Source organism: Scylla paramamosain, chromosome 36 (genome assembly GCF_035594125.1).
Source record: "Scylla paramamosain isolate STU-SP2022 chromosome 36, ASM3559412v1, whole genome shotgun sequence".
NCBI lineage: Eukaryota > Metazoa > Arthropoda > Malacostraca > Decapoda > Portunidae > Scylla > Scylla paramamosain.
Genome location: NC_087186.1, coordinates 3,559,272 through 3,577,051, shown reverse-complemented (window position 1 = coordinate 3,577,051; position 17,780 = coordinate 3,559,272). Strand labels below are relative to the sequence as shown.

The following is a 17,780-nucleotide window of genomic DNA, read 5'->3' as shown; positions in this document are numbered from 1 at the left end:
TTTTTTTTTTTTTTTTTAGCTTCTAAACCGTATGGAGAAATCTCTTTATTGATAAAAAAAAAAAAAAAATAACATCACCAAAAACAAGTATTTCCAGTGTTTTGAGCTTGTTAAGTACAAAATCGCCAAAATACATGAGAAGTATTCTATTTGGGGAAACGAAAAATCTTTAAGAGAGACGTGTATTATGAGTGTTTTTGAGCCTATAAGGTACTAAAAAGCGAAAACGCATTAATACCACTCAATATGGAGTAACAGAACAACATTACCAAAAACGTATTATTTGAGTGTTTTATCACTTTTTTAAGTACCAAAACGCCTAAATGTATGCAAAATCACTTCTATGGGGAGACAAAACGACTTTTCAAGAGTAGTATCTTTTTTTAGTGTTTTTGTGCATATTACACACCAAACCGCTAAAAAGCATTGAAAGCACCCTTTAAGAGAATGCAAAACAACATTACCAAAAAGAAGTCTTTTAAGTGTTTTCAGCTTCTTATGTACCAAAACGCTAAAAAGCATGCAAAACATCTTTTATGGAGAAACGGAATAGCATATCAAAAACAATTATTTAGAAAGTTTTTGACCTTGTTACGTAGAGAAACGCAAAAATGCATGCAAAATTCCCTATATGGGAAAATGAAAAGACCTTACGAGAAACGTGTATTAAGAGTGTTTTTGAACTTCTTCGGTACCAAAACGCTAAAACGTATAGATATCACTCTATATGGAGAAACAAAATACCATTACCAAAAAGGTGTATTTTCAAAGTATTTTACAATGTTAAGTACCAAAACATCTAAATGCATGAAAAGTATTTTATATAAAGAAAAGAAATTGCTTTTCCAGAAACATATCTTTTGAGTGTTTATGGCCGTGTTAGGCACCAAACGCTAAAATATCATGGAAAGCACCATATAAATGGAAACAAAACAACATTACCAAAAACGTGTCTTTTAAGCGTTTTGAGCAACCAAAACGGAAAAACGCATGCAAAACTCTATGGAAAAAGAGAATAACATTACCAAAAACAAAAGAAAAAGTGTTTTAGAGATTGTTACACACAAAAACGCCAAAATGCATGCAAAGAACCCTATATGGGGAAACGAAAGAACATTACAAGATTATGTGATTATGAGAGTTTTTGATCTTCTTAGGTATTAAAGCGCTAAAATGAAGTAATAGCACTCAGTACAGAGAAACAGAACAACATTACCAAAAATGAGCATTTTTTAGTGTATTTCACATTGTTAGGTACCAAAACGTAAAAATGTATGCCATGCACCCTATATGGGGAAATGAAACGAACATTTCAGAAACGTGTCTTTTGAGTGTTTATTAGCGTGCTAGGCACCTAAATGATACAAAGCATGGAAAGCACCCTATATGGGAATAGAAAACATCATTATCAAAAACGTGTCTTTTTAATGTTTTTGAACTTTTACGTATCAAAACGCTAAAACATATATAAAACACCCTTTATGAAGAAACAAATTAACATTACCAAAAAAAAAAGTATTATAGTGTTTTTAAGCTTCTTACCTAAAAAGACGCCAAACTGCATGGAAAGTACCAAATATGGGACACAAAAGGACATTAAGAAGAACGTATATTATGAGTGTTTAGGATCTTCTCATGTTCCAAAAAGCGAAATCTTATCAATAGCACTCTATACGGAGAAACAGAATAACGTTACCGAAAACGTGTACGTTGTGTTTATTTCACGTTGTTAGGTACCAAACAGCTAAAAGCACCCTATATTGGGAAAAGAAGCGAGATTAACACAAACGTGCCTTTTCAGTGTTTAAGAATGTGCTATGCACGAAAACGTTAAAAGTATGGAAAACACCTTATATGGAAAAAAAAAAAAAATCATTACCAACAACTTTCCTTTTCAATGTTTTTAGGCTGTTTACCTACCAAAACGCAAAAACGCATGCAAAACATTTTTTTATGGAAAAACAGAATAACTATCAAAAAATAAGTATTCTGAGTGTTTTGAACTTGTTGCGTAGAAAAACGCCAAAAAGGCATGGAAAGTACTCTATGAGCGGAAACGAAAAGACATTACGAGAAACGTCCATAATGTTTGTTTTTTGAGCTTCTTAGATACCAAAACGTTAAAGAGCATGAATAACTCTGTATGGAGAAACAGAACAATATTAGCAAAAACGTGTATTTTGAGTGTATTTCACATTGTAAGGTGGGAAAATAAAAAAAAAAATGTACGCAAAGCATTATATATGTGGAAAGTAAACGAGATTTCAGGAAACGAGTCTCTTAAATGTTTATGAAAGTCCTAGGCATAAAAACGATAAAAAGCATGGAAATCACCATATATGGGAAAACAAAATATTTTCATAAACGTCCCTGTTCGGAGTTTTTGAGCTAGATACGTACCAAAACGCTAAAACGCAGACAAAAAACCCTTTAATGAGAAATAGAATAACATTACCAAAAACATGTAGTTTGAGTGTTTTTGAACTTAAGTAAAAAAAAAAAAAATGCGTGCAAAATACTCTATAAGGGGAAACTAAAGGAAATTATGAGAAACTTATATTATAAGATTTTTCAGCTTCTTAGGTAGCACTCTATATCAAGAAAGAGAACAACATTACGAAAACCTTGTATTTTGAGTGTATTTAACATGGTTAGGTACCAAAACGCCAACACCCACAGAAACTACCCTAAATGGGGAAAGGAAAGAAATTTTCTAGAGACGTGTCTTTTGTGTTTATGATCTTGCTAGGCACCAACACGCTAAAAAGCATGGAAAGCACCTTATATTCGAAAACAAGAAAACATTACAAAAACAGTTTCGTTTCAGTGTTTTAATTAATTTCGTACCAGAAAGCTAAAACGCAGGCAAAAAAAAATAATGAAAAAACGTAATAACATTACCAAAAACAATTATTTTGAATGTTTTTTCGGTTTGTTACGTAGAAAAACGCCAAAATGCATGGAAAGTACCTAAATGGGGAAACGATAAACGTATATTATGATTTTTGTGCTTCTTAGTTACCAAAACGGTAAAACGCATGAATACGAGTAGAACTCAATATGGAGAAACAGAAGAACATTAATAAAACGGGTATTTTCAGTGTATTTCATGTATTTGCAATATGCATGCAAAGCATCATATATGGAAAAAAGAAAAGACAATTCCAGAAAGGTGTCTTTTTAGTGTTTATGAGCATGGTAGGCACCAAACGCTAAAAAAAAAGCATGGAAATAATCTCCCTATATGGAAATCTTTTGAGTGTTTTTGAGCTTCTTATATACTAAAGAGCTAAGCCACATGGAAAAACCTCATTTTGGAGAAAATATTAAACAATAAACAAGTATTTTGAGTCGTTTTGAACTTGTTACGTACAAAAAAGACAAAATGCGTGGAATGTACACTATATGTGACAACGAAAGGACATTTCGGGGAACGTGTGTCTTGAATGTTTTTTTGGCTTCTTTGGTACCAAAGCGCGAAAATCCACGAATAGCACTATATATGGAAAAACAGAAAAAAAAAGAAAAAAAACTATCAAAAATGTGTATTTTGAGTACATTTCACATTGTTAGGTACCAAAAACGCCAAAATGCATGCAAAGCACCCCATAAGGGGAAAGGAAGCGAGATTTCCAAAAACGTGTCTTTAGAGTGATTATGAGCGTACTAGATACCATAAACCACCGTTTATATAAAAACAAAACAACATGTCCAAAAAGCGTCTCTTTTCAGTGTTTATGAGCTACTTACTTACCTAAACGTTAAAAAAAAAAAAAGCAAAACATCCTTTATGGAAAAACAGAATAACATAACCAAAAACAAGAAATTCAAGGGCTTTTGAACTTCTTCCGTATTAAAACGGGAAAATGAATGCAGAGATCCTTCAATAGGGAAACAAAATAGCATTACGTTAAACGTGTGTATCATGAATGTTTTTGAGCTCTTTAGGTACCAAATTGCTAAAAATGCATGAATAGCACTCAATATGGAGAAACAGAATAACATTACCAAAAACGTGTACTCGTATTTTCAATGTGTTCACATTGTTAGGTACAAAAACGCCAAAATGCATGCAATGCCTCCTATAGGGGGAAATGAGAAGACATTACCACAAACGTGTCTTTTGAGTGTTTTTTTTTAACGCGTTAGGTACAAAAACGCTAAAAAAAAAAAAAAAAAAAAAAAACATGGAAATCACCCAGTTATGGATAACAAAACAACATTACCAAAAACGTTTCTTTTTTTTTCATTAGTTTTAATCTACGTACACAAAAACCGATAAAATGCATGCAAAATACCCTTGAAGAAAAAACAGAATAATACCAACAAAAACAAATATTTTGAGTGTTTTTTAAGGTTGTTACGTAGAAAAGCGCAAAAATCCATGCAAAGTACCTTATAAACATACCTACTTATAAAGGAACATAAAGTATCTTATAAACGAAAACACATTACAAGAAAAATGTAGTACGAATATGACTGTTTTTAAGCTTCTTAGATACCAAAACACGAAAACCCGTTAATACCACTCTATATAGAGAAACAGGACTTAACCAAAAACATGTAATTTGAGTGTTTGTCACATTTTTAGATACCAAAACGATAAAATGCAGGCAAAAAGCCCCTTATGTAGAGAAACGAAACGACAATACAAGAATTTTTTTTTTTTTTTTTTTTTGTAATTTTGTGCACGTTAAGCACCCTATCTTGGAATAGAAAACAACATTAAGATAAACGTATTTTTTTGTGTTTTTGAACTTACGTACCAAAACGATAAAAAGCATAGAAAGCACCCTATTTGGGAAAGCAAAACAACTTCACCGAAAACTTCTCTTTTCAGTGTTTTTTTTCAGGTACTTAAGCGCCAGAATGCTAAAACGCATGCAAAGCCCCCTATGTGCGAAAATAACATTAACAAAAACTTATTTTTTCATTGTTATTTTAGGTACTTACCTACCAAAAACCCTTCATGGAGAAACATAATAACATTTCCAAAAAAATTTTTTGAAGTTCTTAGGTAGCAAAAGCCGAAAGAAAAAAAATACGAAAGACCTTTCTTTTCAGTGTTTTTGAGGTGCTTAGGAGCCAAAACGGTAAAACGTATGCAAAACACCCTTAATGGAAAAACAGAATAACATTACTAAAAACAAGTATTTTGAGAGTTTCTCAACATGTTACATACAAAAAACGCCAAAAATGCATGCAAAGTACCCTCTATGCGAAAACGAAAAGACACTACGAGAAACAAGTATTTTTGAGTGTTTTTTTTTTTTTATTCTTTGGCACCAAACGCTAAAAGGCATGAATAGCACTTTATATGGCGAAACAAAAAAAAAAAGTGAATTTTGAGAATATTTCAAATTGTTAGATACTAAAACGTTAATATCCACGCAAAGCACCCTATATGGAGAAAGAAAACGAGATTTTCAGAAATGTGTCTTTTGAGTGTTTATGAGTGTGCTAGACACCAAAACGTTAATAAGCATGGAACTCATCCTATAAGAGAAAACAAAATAACATTACCAAAAACGTCTCTTTTCAGTGTTTTCAGCTATTTACATAACAAAACGCTGACACGTATGCAAAACACCCTTTATGGAGAAAGTCACCACAACTCAGAAAACCATGGAAAGCACCCAATATGGGAAAAGAAAACAACATTACCAAAAACTTGTTATTTGAGTGTTTTTGGGTTGCTTACGTACCAAAACGGAAAAAAAAACGCATGGAAAAACACCATTTATGGAGAATTACAATAATATTACGAAATAATAGTAATTTGGGTGTTTTCGAGCTTTTTACGTACAAAAACGCCAAAAAAAAAAAATGCATGCTTAGTATCCACTACGGGAAAACGAAAAGCAATTACTAGAAACATACATTATGAGTGTTTTAAAGCTTTTAGGTACCAAAATCCCTAAACGAATTAATTGCACTCTATATGGAGAAACAATAACATTACGAAAACCGCGTATTTTCAGTGTTTTTCACATTGTTAGATACGAAAACGGGAAAATGCAGGCAAAGTCTCCTTTATGAAGAAACGAAACGACATTACCAGAAACATGTATGTTGAATGTTTTTAAGCGTGTTAGGCACCAAAACGCTAAAAAGCATGGAAAAAAAACCTTATATGGGAATAAAAACATTACCAAAAACGTTTCCTTTGAGTGTTTTCAAATTTTTAAGTAGCAAAACGATAAAACGCATACAAAACACCCTTTATGGAAACCTTTATGGAAACCCTTTATGGAAACAGAATAACATTACATTAAAACAAGTATTTTGAGTGTTTTTGAACTTGATACGTAGAAAAACACCAAAAATGCAGGCAAAGTAATCTATATGGGGAAACAAAAAGACATCACGAGAAACGTGTATTTTGTGAGTTTTTGACCTTATTAGGTACCTTCTTTTTCTTCTTCTGCAACTGCTCCCATGTTCATATGGGGTCGCTGTTCCTCACTAGTCTTCTCCACAAGGTTCTGTCCCCAACCTCCTCTCCACTCAATCCCCTCTCCCTCAGGTCCTCTCCAATGCGATTCTTCCACCTTTTCTTTGGTCTGCCATGTCGTCTTCTTCCCTCCACTTCCATATCCAATATCCTTCTGCCGACATACCCTTCTTCTCGCCTGTTGATATGACCGAACTATCGCATTCTCCTTTCTTGTACTTTTTTTGTCACCTCCGTTACTTTGGTAGTTCCTCTTATAAAATTGTTTCTCACTTTAACCTGCTTGATATGCGTAAAATCCTTTGTTGACTTCTCTCTCTGTCTTGCTAGTGCAAATATCCTCTTCTCACCTTCCCTGGTTTCCAATTTATCGTACATGTCTTCCCTTACTCTAGCTTTCGCTTGTGCTACTGACCTCTTCGCTTCTTTATTTGCTTCTTGGTAGGCTCTTTCTGCTTCTTCATTTCCCATTCTGTGATATATTTTCTTTGCCTCCGTCTTTGCCTTAACTTCCTCTCTCACCTCATTATTCCACCACCAAGATTCCTTATCCTGCGGGGGGTCCTTGCCTGATGTTTTCCCACATACTTCTTCCCCTATCTCAATTATGTGCCTGTTGTTTGTTGTCCACCATGTGTCTGGATCTTCAGCTTTTACCATCCTGTTCAGCACTTTGATTTTAAACTCCACTTTCAACTCCTCATCCTTCAACCGCCACCATTTAATTCTTGATGTTCGTTGTTGTTTGCCCCTTCTTTCCTCTTTCTTCTCGAAGTCTATCACGATCAGCCTGTGTTGAGGTGCGACACTCTCGCCATTAATAACCTTAAAATTCTTTATTTCCTTCAAGTTATTTCTCCTACACATTAAGAAATCGATCTGACTTTTCCTTCCTCCACTGCAATATGTCCACATCTGATTTTCCTGTTTCTTATAAAAAAGTATTCAAGACTGCCATGTCGAAGGCCACTGCAAAATCCACCACATATTCACCTTCTTCATTTCTCTCTCCCACACTCCATCCCCCATGTATTCTCTCAATAACATTTATATTTCTTCCCACATGGCCATTCAGATCAGCCCCAAGGATGATTCTTTCTTCCTCACCCATCCCAGTGCATCCATCTGTTCCCAAAAATCCTCTTTCTCCTCAATACTACAGTCGACTTGTGGTGCGTAGGCACTGATGATGTTAATTGTGACTTTCCCATACATTAGCTTAATGCTCATTACTCTGTCACCACACCAGTTTACATTCACAATATGTTTCTTCCACTCAGCATCCAATACCACTCCCACACCTCTTCTTTCCTCGTCTGCTCCACTGTAAAAGAGCTTGTACCCATCTCCCAGTTCTCTGGCGTTGTACCTCGCCATCTGGTCTCCTGGACACAAAGGATGTTAATGTTTTTCCTCTTCATCACATCCGCTACTTCTCTACTCCTTCCCGTCATGCTCCCCACATTTAAGGAACCAACTCTTTGGGCTATCTTCTTTAGTTGTGCTCGCCTAGGACACAGTAGCCTTCTCCCACTTATCGTAGCAGCAAGGCGAGGCTCCTGCGTGTCGCATACATTGGACGCCATAGCTGTATTCTCATACTCTTGACTTCGCTCCATGGTTTTGGCACAGGTTTTTACAGCTGGATGCCCTTCCTACCGCTAACCCTCCCCATTTATCCGGGCTTGGGACCGGCACTTGACCTTATTAGGTACCAAAACATGAAAACTCATTAATAGCACTCTATATAGAGAAACAGAAAAAACATTATCAAAAACGTGCATTTTGAGTATAATTCACATTATTATGTTCAAAAACGCCAAAATGCACTATATGTAACCTATATGAGGAAAGGAAACAATATTTCTAGAAACGTGTCTTTGAATGTTTATGATCGTGTGAGGCACCAAAACGCTAAAAAGAATGGAAAGCACCCTGTAAGGGAAAACAAAACATTATTACAAAAACTTCTCTTCTCAGGGTTTTTGAGTTGCTTGCGAACAAAAACGCGAAAACGTATGCAAAACATCCTTTATGGGGAAACAGAATAACATTATCAAAAATTAGTATTTGGGTGTTTTTGAGCTTGTTACGTAAAAAAATAAAAAAATAAAAAATACATGTAAAGTACCCAATATGGGAAAACGAAAAGATATTACGAGAAAAGTGTATTATGAGTGTTTTTGATCTTCTTAGGTACCAAAACGCGAAAAAGCTTTAATATCACTCTATATGGAGAAACAGAATAGCATTACCAAAAGCGTGTAGTTTAAGAGTTTTTTTTTCACATTCTTAGGTACCAGAACGCCAAAATTCATGCTAAGCCCCTTATATGAGGAAAAGACATTACAAGAAACCTATATTTTGAGTTTTTTTCCGTGCATGTTAGTCACGAAAACGCTAAAAAGCATGGAAAGCAAGCTTTCAGAAAATAGAAAACAAAATTACCAAAAAACGTACATTTTGATTGTTTTTCAGCATCTTACGTACGAAAAACGCTAAAAAATCTGCAAAACACCTTCATGGAGAAACAGAATAATATTACTGAAAATTAGTATTTTCAGAGTTCTTGACCTTCTTACGTAGGAAAACGCAAAAATGCATGCAAAGTACCCTTAATGGGGACACACAAAAAAAAAATGCATTGTGAGAAACATGTATTATGAGTGTTTTTGACCTTTTTAGGCTCCAAAACGCTAAAACGCATGAATAGTTCTCTATATGGAGAAACATAATTATTTTATCAAAACATCTATTTTCAGTGTATTTCACATTCTTAGGTAGAAAAACGCCAAAATGTATCCAAAGCATACATAATAAACATGTCTTTTGAGTGTTTATAAGCTTTTCAGGCACTAAAACGTAAAGATAGGATGGAAAGCACACTATATGGGAAAACCTAACATTAGCAAAAGGGACTCGTTTTTTTTTTTTAAGCTACTGAAGTACCAAAACATTAAAACGCTCGAAAAACAACATTTAAGGAAATAAAGAATACTACCAAAAAAGAAATATTTTGAGTGTTTTTGAGATTGTTACATACAAAAAACACCACAATGGATGCAAAGTACCCTATTTGGGGAAAAGAAAGGTTATAACGAGAGACGTATATTATGATTTTTTTTTTTTTTTTTTTTTTTTTTTACTTCTTAGGTGCCAAAATGGTAATAGGCATAAACAGTGCTCTATATGAAGAAACAGAAGAACAATATCATAAACGTGTATTATGAGTGTTTTACATTTTTACATTGTTAGGTACCAAAAAGCCAAACTGCATGCAAAACACCCTGTATGGGGAAAAGAAACGATATTTCCAGGAATGGTTGTTTTTAAATGTTTATAAGCATGTTAAGGACCTTGATACATAAAAAAAAAAAAAAAAAAATACGTGTAAATATACGTGGGAACGAGAAGACATGACGAAAAAGGTGTATTATGAGTGTTTTTGAGCTTAGGTACCAAAATACTAAAACGCATGCATAGCACTCTATATAAACATAAAACATTACCAAAAACGTGAATTTGGAATCTATTTCACATTGTTAGGTGCCATAACGGTAAAATGTACGGAAACCATCCCATATAGGTAAAGGAAACGACAATTCCATAAACTTGACTTAGGAGAATTGAATTAGGAGACTGTTTAGCTGAACAATCCTGGACTATTCTAACTGGAGTGGTTATGCTGTCTTTTTTTCACCATGATGTGATAAATCGTGAAGATCACGGTGGTTTTTTTCATGTGAATCCACTCTCTCTATGAAGTCCCTGTTTATCTGGTCAGCAATTACTTTATAATATTGATTACAATAATCTGGATTTTTAATAAATGTGTGTTGAAGGCTCTAATAAGGAGACAGTCCCAAGCGCTAGATGTTGCCCTCACCCGCTTCTGTCTGGGCCACCAAAGGCTTGTCGTGCACCTGTTTCGCTTGGGCTTATCACCACACTATTACTACTCCTAGTACTCCACTGTTGAGGAAATTATTGAGCACTTCCTCCTATACTGCCCTCGCTACTCTTCCCATCGTGTTGTGCTCTGCGACCAACTAACAACCCTCGAATAATAAGCCTTCGACCTGCCCACTTTACTGGCGGGAGTGGACTTTGATTCCTCCAAACGAAGTGCAGTTATTCGCCAGACTTGTGCCTTCCTGAAGAAGTCGTGTCAGCTATCTTGCCTGTGATCATCTCACGGTCCTGCACCAGAGCTCATACTGATCTTCAGGATCATTGCAGCCCTCAACAATTCTACATCTGCGCAAGCTGATCCTCGCACCAGTAAGTTACCTGCACCTGTACCAGTAATGCCCTTTGCTGCTCATAGGGAGTGTGAAGGCCTTAGTAACGATGTGCGAACTTTAGCGTACTACATCTCAAACAGAGGATGACATTTTTTGGAGTTCCCCATAGTGACGGCGTTACTATGGTTTCCCAAAATTATTACTATATGTAAAGTGACAGCTGAAGTTACTTATATATAACGGAAAGCAAGACGAATCAAGTCATTATGGAGGAAAATGAAAAAAAAAAATTCTAGCCACAATTTCGAACCCAAAGAAACGTGACCCAGAAGCAAATTTTCTTAACTTAGCATTGTATTTTACTCTTTCACCAGTCTCAACATGGCTTTCCTTGTCCTCATCAGATAGAGCTTCTGGTATTTCTTGATAAGGCCGACCCCTCAATCCCCCAACCCCCCTAACCCTTCAAACAAGCTTGGGGGCCTTTGGGGAATTGGGTGTTTTGGGTGGGAGGGATGAAAAATAAGTGAAATAAAGGCGTTAAAAAATATAAGGATATTTACTTTAATATTTTGAATTTCTCTAACCTATCCTAGCCCCTAGACACCCCCTTCAGGGACATTAACCTAGCCTAGCTGGTGTGGGGCTGTGACCCTCCCCGGCTAGGACGTTAACCTAACCTAGCACAACCTAACCTGATATAGCTTAACCTAGCATTGCCTAACCTAATCAAACCTACTTAGCATAACCTAACCTAATGAGGGACCTCAAAAATAATACCATCATGCCTTACTGGTGTGGCGTGGAGATTTTCAGGGTGATGGAGGTGGGTACAGTTTGGCAGCTACCTTAATAAACACATGGAACCTCTTCATTATGTCTGTATATGACATCTTAACCATTGCTATTGCTAAATATTTCACATAGTGACTTTTTTTCCTGCTGAAGACTGGCACTGTTCACTTCACTTTCCTCTACTGGGTAGCCATATTAACAAATGACAACAAGCCTCTTTCAGAATGCCTGATGCACCTCTAAAAGGAATTAAAAGTGTAACTGAACCTACCATGGAAAGTTGCAGTTGGTGGCCTCAGGAATGACCTCATGAGTGGAAGTGCATTATTGGAGGAATCATCTGTATAGATACCATGAAATCCTAATATGCCACTACCCACAAATCCTAGTTATAAACTAAAGAAAATAATTTCACTGTTTACTCTTGCCTGGTGCGGAGCTTGCTGGTCTTGAAAAATATTGAATTTCTCCACACTCGAGTGCTGTTACAGAAATACTAAACATGTGCCCCCCCATTTTTTTTTATGTTTATGGCAAGGTTACCAAACCCTTCTCCATGACACGTGAATTTCGTGTTTACATGTAACATGGATGTGATATCCAGAATATCTGAGCTTCTTATTCTGAGTTAATTGAACCCCATATTTGTACCTACTTAACCAGTACAGTGTTGTCCTTTGTCAGAGATAGGGGCATGGTAGGTTGCATTTTGTTTTTGTATATTTTTTATTTAACCTATAAAATGAGAAGAAAATCACAAATCATATATATATATATATATATATATATATATATATATATATATATATATATATATATATATATATATGTATATATGTGTATATATATATATATATATATATATATATATATATATATATATATATATATATATATATATATATATATATATATATATATATATATATATATATGGTGTCCCATAAGTTTCCATACATAAGAAAAATTATAAGAATTTATAGAATTATAGAAAAAAAAACATTTTTATTTATATAATATGCTCTACATGACTGCCTTTGTGTTGGAAACACATTTCAGTGTGTGTCCTCCACTGCTGAAGAACACATCTGGATTTATGTTTGTAAGGGTGTTCATGATACCATATGTATGGAAACTTATGGGACACCCTGTATATATATATATATATATATATATATATATATATATATATATATATATATATATATATATATATATATATATATTATTCCCATTTCATGAATGGAAGTGTGGCTACCATTCAATTTTCATTCTTGGATTTTTTCCTCAGAGTTCATGGTATCAGACTGCTTTGCATAACTTTATGTATTTTTAAAACTTATATTCTCTCCTTTACATATGCTTTCCACAACCCTACAGTGTGTGTAATAAATAAGTACTTCTTTACAAATACCTTTAAATAAACAAGAACTGTAAGTTCAACAAAGTGGTTGGATGCACATCCAGCAACTCTTCACATCTCAAGGCTGTGGTTACTACACCCTCAGTTATCACAGAAAAAACATACTATGAATTGTACGACTTTGTATTCCTTTCCAATTATTCTGAAGTCTCGTTTCCTGTTACTTATGTCTAACTGATTATAGATTTGAGAAATAACTTCCTAGGAGAAAGTAACTTACCTTCTTATTTGAAAATTTTCTAGTGAAATACAGCAGCTTGCCCTGTGTAGCCAATTCCATGCAAAAATGAAAGTGCTCCAAAACATTTATAACTTAAATTTATATCTCTTTTCTAATACCGTAGCTTTCAATTTAATTTTATTTTTTTGATATATGCATGTTGACTATGCATTGAAAAAACAGAATAACCTCCAAATATGTTTCAATTCCTACAGAAATATTCAGTACATAATAACTACAAGTCCAAAAGATAAGTATATATATGAAAACATTCACTCCTGACTTATCAAAATATTTTTTGTTACTGTTAGTGACAAATCTTATATATGTTACAGTCAATACCTGAATCCAGACAATTTGTAAAGTGACTTATTTTTTCAGGCAATTTGTGAACTGCCTGGTTAGGTTAGGTTAGGTTAGGTTAGGTTAGGTTAGGTTAGGCAGTTCACAAATTGCCTGAAAAAATAAGTCACTTTACAAATTGTCTGGATTCAGGTATTGACTGTAACATATATACAAACAAAATTGGAGGTCATGAAATGGCTTATAAAGGAAATCATTCATGTACATACTAAACACTAATGGTGACTGATTCTCAAAGGTTTATCTTTTTCTGGGAAAGCAAGGTTAGGTCAGGTTAGTTTGGTCAAGTTAGATTAGTTTGGTTAGGTTAGGTTAGTTTGGTTAAGTTAGATTAGTTTGATTAGGTTAGGTTAGGTTATTTTGTGGTATTATTTTAGGACAGGACCATAATGCTCTACACATTTAGTAGTATTGTTTTTTATTTCCTTTATGGATACTGAGAAACTTACTTTATTGAAATTTTGTTAAGTGATGCGAGTCTGCTGTTTATAAATGCGTCCATGTTGCCACTTTCTTTTTCTCATGACCTATAATCCTGGCCACCATTGTGGTCCAATCAGGTCTAAGATAGGCATTGATATATATATATATATATATATATATATATATATATATATATATATATATATATATATATATATATATATATATATATATATATTTTTTTTTTTTTTTTTTTAATGTGAAATACATGTACAGTGAACCTCCAGATTTTCACGGAATTATGTTCCAAAGGCACCCGTGAAGTGCTAAAATCCACATTATATTGATGCTGTTCCTTAAATGCCTATTTATTGTCTCTATTAATAAAAAAACTCAGCACAGGTACTCACTGATGATGGATAAGATGAATGAAGATGATGAAGCAGCTGTGCAGCAAGATATAAATGAACATACATGGAGAGAGAGAGAGAGAGAGAGAGAGAGAGAGAGAGAGAGAGAGAGAGAGAGAGAGAGAGAGAGAGAGAGAGAGAGAGAGCTGAATTGTGGCTGGGTGATGGCCAGTGGGTGATTTTGACAATTTTGGCAGTTTCTCTCTCTCTCTCTCTCTCTCTCTCTCTCTCTCTCTCTCTCTCTCTCTCTCTCTCTCTCTCTCTCTCTCTCTCTCTCTCTCTCTCTCTCTCTCTCTCTCAGATAAGTTAACACACACACACACACACACACACACACACACACACAGAGAGAGAGAGAGAGAGAGAGAGAGAGAGAGAGAGAGAGAGAGAGAGAGAGAGAGAGAGAGAGAGAGAGAGAGAGCACTGCATCATTGGGCATTGTCAAGGTCACTCACTGGCTGTCACACAGCCACAATTCATCTTTCAAACATGTGGTTGACTGTGTCAACCAATTCTCCTGTATTTCAAGAACTAGGATATTCTTTAAGTAAAGCAAACATTCGATAATTTTGAAATATGCTGCTGTAATTTGCGAAGTTTTGTAAAATAAAATGAGTGTTCAGTATCATTAAAGGAGTTGTTAAATCCACAATTGGGTAAACAGAAGTTCGCTATATTGACAATTTAATTTACTATATTAAAAAAAACATGTAACAAAAAGAATTTGGGTGGGTTTTTGGGGGTTGGAATGGTGGTGTCTTCCCACTCCTTTCATTGAAGAAGGCACGTCTCCAGCAACTAATCAGAGGCAAGTAGAAATATAGTGTTTATATGGGTCCAGTCAATTGTGTGCCACCTACTAGTATGTCTGGGTGTTTCCTCAATCCACACCATGATTTAGCTTGTATTTTATCAAATATAATAGCCATTTATTTATGTGATAAAGTAGGATTCCTTGCATCATAAAAATAGTTATGTTCCAATGAAGAAAACATGTGAAAGTGAACTGGTGATAACTGAACCATGAAAAACTGTAGTTTGCAGGTCAGGTAATGTTAAGTCAGGTGAGGCTATGTTAGGTCAGGTCAGGTTAGGTCAAGTTATGTTAGATAAGCTTAGGTTAGGTTAGGTTTGTGTTTTGCACACATAAACCCCACTTCCCGATGAGTTCTCAAGATTGTATAGTCTTTTTACTGCTGGAAGAACATTCAGGTGTTGGCTGAGTAGGGGAATTCCTGGTGAGCTGCGTTGCTGTGTCTCTACAGGACCAATTATTGGTTTGATGGAAAAGACAGGCGACCCTTCTCTCTCTCTCTCTCTCTCTCTCTCTCTCTCTCTCTCTCTCTCTCTCTCTCTCTCTCTCTCTCTCTCTCTCTCTCTCTCTCTCTCTCTCTCTCTCTCTCTCTCTCTCTTAGTATTGTATGATTTTGTGTGAATAATTTTTCTGTAATTTATTATTTTTTTGTGATAATTGTGTTGCGTAATCTCGATTGGGGGCAGAGCAGATTTGTAGCATTGTCATCTCACTCACATTATTGGCTCTGGCTGTTTGAGCTATTGCTCTGGAGGGTGCAATGACAGGACCTTTATTGGTCTTTTCCTAAAAAATATATAATTATGTTGTAAAAGTTCTTTCTCCTGGCTGTGAAGAACACATGAGCACTTGGGAGTTGCTTCCTTTGTGGGAGTGTCCCCTGAGAGGCTGAGCAACCCCTCTCTCTGACCTGAGTCACCTGACCCTGCTGATAAGCATCCTGGGTGCTCAACCTACATGACAGTGCCACAAAGCTACGTTGTCAAGTGTCGTGATACTTATGTAAAATCCAGACTATTTATTATCTTAAAATCTGAACCATTCATAGCACTGCATGTCTTTATGAGCTGAATAATCCATACTTAATACTTGAATTTCAATAAAAAGTGAAAAGAACTGATATATTTAAGAGAAATTGTGTGATGTGGCAGAGTAGCTAACAAGGCATGGCCAACACTTAAGTATTCTTCCGACAGTAAAAAGATTGTAGGTGGATGAAGAAAAAGGAAGCAGAACGAAGTATTTCCAATGTGTTTTATGCTCACAATTATCTATAACATAAAAACAATAATAAACATAGTTTTGTACTCAAAATGCAATTTGATAGTATTATAAGAAATTTATCTATCTTGGTTAGGTGAAATTAGTTTGGTTAGGTTGGGATAGTGTGTGACAGCAAACTGGTGACTACAGTGAGTGGTGGCCGGTCCTCTCGGGGGGAACATTGCTAATGAGTTTTACGGTAGTCTTGCTTACTTGTGGGGCCCAAAGTATTTTTTCTGGTATATTAATCTGCTTTCAGTTTCCATAAAAAAAAACATTAGTTTCTGAGGAGATGGGAATCAGGGGATGTAAAAATAAAAAGAATAATGATTTGTGGGAAAAACAACAAATATTAATTCCAAACGGATAAAAAAACTACTAGAAAAATAGTTCCATCCAGACTAGAGAGTCTGGTGAAAAATTTAGGTACCTATATTTTTGCATTTTCCAATTTTAGTTCACAGGCCATTTTATATTTTTATGGGCTAGAAAGATGCAGGGAATGTTTTTCAATGCCTAGGAGTACTGATGGGGAAAGTACAATGAAAACCTAAGAAAAGTAGGAAAATGGTTGAATCGTTCTCTGCTCGAGTGGTTGTTTATAACAGCACAACACTGGTAGGTGCAACACATTGCAGTCAGGCTGAACATACTACACAATTGAGTGCAATGCAGTGCAGCTACGTTCAGCATAAAACAGCCAAGTGCAACACAACACAGCCAGGTGCAGCATAGCACAGCCAGGTGCAACAACACAGCCAGATGCAACACAACACAGTCAAGTGTAACAATACAGCTAAGTGCAACAGAACACAGTCATGTACAAAACAACACAGCCAGGTGCAACACAACACAACCAAGTGCAACACAACACAGTCAAGTGCTACAACACAACCAGGTGCAACACAACACAGCCAGGTGCAACACAACACAGCCAGGTGCAACACAACACAGTCAGGTTCAGCACAACACAGCCTGGTGGAATGTAATGGAGGCAAACTGAACATAACACAGTTAAGTGCAACACAACAGTGTCAAGTGCAACTAATCACAGCCAAGTGCAACACAATGCAGACAAGCTGAATATAACACAGCTGAGTCCAACATAATGCAGACAAACTGAACATAACACAGCCAAGTGCAACACAATGCAGACAAGCTGAACATAACATAGCTGAGTGATATACAATGCAGACAAGCTGAACATAACACAGCCAAGTGTAATGCAATGCAGACAAGCTGAACATAACACAGCCAAGTGCAACACAATGCAGGCAAGTTGAACCTAATATAACAAAGTGCAACACAATGCTTGCAAGGTGAATATAATACAGCCAAGTGCAACATAATGCTGGCATGCTGAGCACAACA

At 35.5% G+C, this 17,780-nt stretch overlaps 1 protein-coding gene across 5 annotated transcripts in view; it reads left to right on the top strand.

Annotated features, from left to right (window-relative positions):
- The first annotated feature begins 10,321 nt into the window (after positions 1 to 10,321).
- The window catches only part of LOC135090829 (trafficking protein particle complex subunit 11-like), a 193,274-nt gene continuing 185,815 nt past the window's right edge, over positions 10,322 to 17,780 (top strand). For 4 of the 5 annotated variants that reach the window (XM_063987916.1, XM_063987917.1, XM_063987918.1 and 1 more), the window contains exon 1: positions 10,322 to 10,735. The gene's annotated coding sequence lies outside the window, so the exon portion shown is untranslated. The remainder of the gene's footprint in view (positions 10,736 to 17,780) is intronic. The other variant, XM_063987919.1, reaches the window with a different exon arrangement.